This window comes from Rana temporaria, chromosome 11 (assembly GCF_905171775.1).
Source record: "Rana temporaria chromosome 11, aRanTem1.1, whole genome shotgun sequence".
In the NCBI taxonomy this organism is placed as follows: Eukaryota; Metazoa; Chordata; class Amphibia; order Anura; family Ranidae; genus Rana; species Rana temporaria.
The window spans coordinates 140,624,227-140,627,921 of NC_053499.1; the positions used below are offsets into that span (position 1 = coordinate 140,624,227).

General features: G+C 41.8%; 1 pseudogene; it reads right to left on the reverse strand.

The window, feature by feature from the left end:
- Positions 1-3,175: 3,175 nt before the first annotated feature.
- LOC120916832 overlaps positions 3,176-3,695 on the reverse strand; it is a 1,536-nt pseudogene continuing 1,016 nt past the window's right edge.

Genomic DNA, 3,695 nt, shown 5'->3' on the forward strand with positions numbered 1-3,695 from the left:
CGAAGTGTATTATTGTAAGGGTCGCAAGTATAAAATAAGAGACGAGGCCTAAAAAAAAATGAAACAATCACATCTAAGGACTGCAAAGCTCCCCTTTAAATCAAAGACTAACTTAACTTCAGATTTTAGTTCTATTTTAATTGTCCCAATACCCTAATGGTGGAAAATATAAGTAATAGCAAAGGCTGTGGACACCTGGTCATCATACCTCTATGAGCTAGTAGGACATTCCATTTCCAAACCATGGGCATTAAGATGAATTGGCTCAACCACTCCCTTCCCAACACACATACACAACGTTGGACTACAACAGCCTCCACCTTTCTACAAGATTTTGGTGTGTGTCTGTGGGAATTTTTGCCTTTTTAGTCAAAAGAACATTTGTGAGGTCTGGTAACATTGAGAAGAAAGGGTGTGCAGTGGAGTTGAGGTCATTGCTCTGTATAAGCCACTCAAGTTCCTTAACATAATTCATTAAAACATGTATTTATGGAACTTGGAATGGCCATGTAATGTATATACATAACTTCTGCAGTCTTTTTATTTGCTTTCTTTGGTTGAAACATTGGTAACCTCCTTAGCCTAATTCTTTATTAATAGGAATGACTCTCACCCTGCTCAAGAACTGGCACACATAGGAGTGCATTTCCAGAGAATTTCCTTTTATCTACAGAAGGTGTTTTAATTAATACTCTGTGGGATGATGGGGAACAGCTTCAAGGCTGCAGATTGCAATAACTGGAGGTTCTGTGTAAATCATCTCATATCTTTATAGAACTTTGTTTAGCAGCATCTGCATTACAAAGTGACTGTTGTGACATGTTTGTATTGTAGACCACCATGGTATACTCTGGAAATTCCCTTTGAGTGATCAGACTTCTGTATAGTGAAATCTGATTGGCTGGCATAGGCTTTTGCACTTCGCACATCCCCAGTGCGTTTTCCGCTGACTTACAGAATAAGCCTGCAAATGTTCCAAAAGAAAAATATTATTTTCATTTTTGTAATGCCGAGGAACGCGGCCCTGACTGGTTCCAATAAACAATTTCAGGACTCGGAGACAGACACAAAGATTGATTTATAGTGTGTGAGCAGAAAAGAGAATTTTGCTGTCATATGTATTCAGCTGTCCAGAGCTTTGTTTACAATCTCATACTATGGCCAGGACATTCCTAACATCATGGCCAGCACATCCCTCAAAATTAGTTAGATTTGTATATGGATTTGTATATGGATTTCATTACACATGAGGTCTAGAAGAACAGCATAAGCCCCAAGATATCATGTTATATGTATTCCAGTTTGAATGGGTCGTCTGGACCTGAGAGGAGTAACCTGGAGGGTTCAGGATACGCCTCTGTGAATCATTTTAGTTCGTTTTTTAACCACTTGAGCTCCAGAAGGTTTTACTCCCTTCCTGACCAGGCCATTTTTTGCTATTTTAACTGGTAATTGCAAGTCATGTGACGCTGTACTCAAATTTAATTTATGTAACTTTTTTTATCACATAAATAGAGCTTTCTTTTGGTGGTATTTGATCACCACTAGGTTTTTTATTTATTATACGAAGAAATATCAAAACTTTTGAAAAAAAAAAAAAGACAATATTGTTTACTTTCTGCTATAAAACACATCCAAATAAACGAAATAAATAACATGTCTTCATACATTTTGGCCATAATGTTTTCCGCTACATGTCATTGGGAAACAAAAATCCCAATAAATGTATATTGATTGGTTTGTGTGAAAGTTATAGGGGCAGATTCTTGTAGATCGGCGTACATGTCTGCGGGTGTAACGTATCTCATTTACGTTATGGCGCTGCAAGTTTTACAGGCAAGTGCTTTATTCACAAAGCGTAAAGCGTAAATCACCCGGCGCAAGCCCGCCTAATTCAAATTAGGCGGGTAGGGGGTGTGTAGCATTTAAATTAAGAGTGTTCCCGCGCCGAACGTACTGCGTATGCGCCGTCCGAAAAAATCCCAGGGTGCATTGCTCCAAATGACGTCGCAAGGACATCATTGGTTTCGACGTGAACGTAAATGGCGTCCAGCTCCATTCACGGACGACTTACGCAAACTACGTAAATTCAAAAATGTTGACGCGGGAACGACGGCCATACATAACATTGATTGCGCCTCATATACCCAGGGGCAACTTTACGCCGGGACAAGCCTAACGTAAACGTCGTAACTTTACTGCGTCGGCTGCGCGTATGTTTGGGAATTCACGTATCTAGCTAATTTGCATACTTCGACTGGGAAAACGACGGAGGTGACACCTAGCGGACAAAAAAAAATTGCATTTAAGATCCTGTCGGATCTAATGGTTATCTATGAGTAACCGATTCTAAGAATCAGTCGCATAGATACGACGGCCCAGATTAGGACTTACGATGGCGTACATGGCATTGCGCCGTCGTAAGCCCTTTGAGAATCTGGGCCATAGTGTCTACAAACTATATTATATATATGGGAATTATTATTATTATTTTTTTTATAGTAGTAATGGTGGTGATCAGTGACTTATAGTGGGATTGTGATAGTGTGGCGGGCAATCTGACACTGACATAGTTGCCAACAGTCCCGGGACATTCACAAATTTTTGACAGCTGTCCCAAACAGACCTTGTACCAGGCTCATCTCTTGGCAAAATACTAACCTTCCTCCTAACCGATCTAACTCATTCTACACTTTTTTCTTACCTTGTAAAACCAGAAAGACTCACCTATGTTCACCGCCCAGGTCCCTCGCCAGTGCTTTTTCCAGGTGCAGTCACCTGTTAATACAGAATTGCAGATGTTCCCTGACAATCTCATTACAGAGATGGCCAGGGGCGGTAAAAACATTGCGTTTTTACTGTGCTCTGACTGCCCACCTACAGGCAGACAATGCAAAGCAGCAAATTTAACACCGCATGCACAGTTTGACAGGTGGCACCATTTCCCATGTAAGTGGATGGGGCCATGCCACAACCACGAGACAAATCCTTGTGATTGTTACCACAATGCAAAATGCCTTTCAGTGATAAAAAAAGAAACAAATAAAAGGCATCAGGAGATTTCAGTATCACCTACTGAATGTCTTATAACTCTTTTTTTTTAGGGGGGGGGGGGGTGGCTCTCAGAAGAGCCATTGTATCTTATTGGGATGATTCCACAGGTTAGAGTCAAGCTTTACTTGGCTGTGGTGTAATTGGTAATGGCCTTGGTGCCCTAGAAGACGGCGTGCTTGGCCAGCTCTCTGGGCAGGAGGAGGCGGACAACGGTCTGGATCTCCTGGCTGGTGATGGTGGAGCACTTGTTGTAATGAGCCAGGCGGGAAGCTTCTCCAGCGATGTGCTCTAAGATGTCATTGAGAAAAGATTTCATGATGCTCATGGCCTTGAATGAGATGCCGTTGTTGGGGTGGACCTGCTTGAGCACGTTATACACACAGATGTCATAACTCTCCTTCCTGCTCTTATTCCACTTCTTGCCGTCATTCTTCCGATTATTGGTCACTGGTTTTTTGGAGCCCTTCTTAGGCACCAAGGTAAACCCTTTTTTTTAATCACCCACTGAAAAGCAAATAACCACAAATAACTTTTTAGGGGGGGGCAAAAATACGACCACTAGTGTGAAAGGAGCCTAAAAGGGGGGGGTAGTATAAAGGCAGGTGCAGTTCAGTCTCCCTACACAGGTGGCACTGTTACGG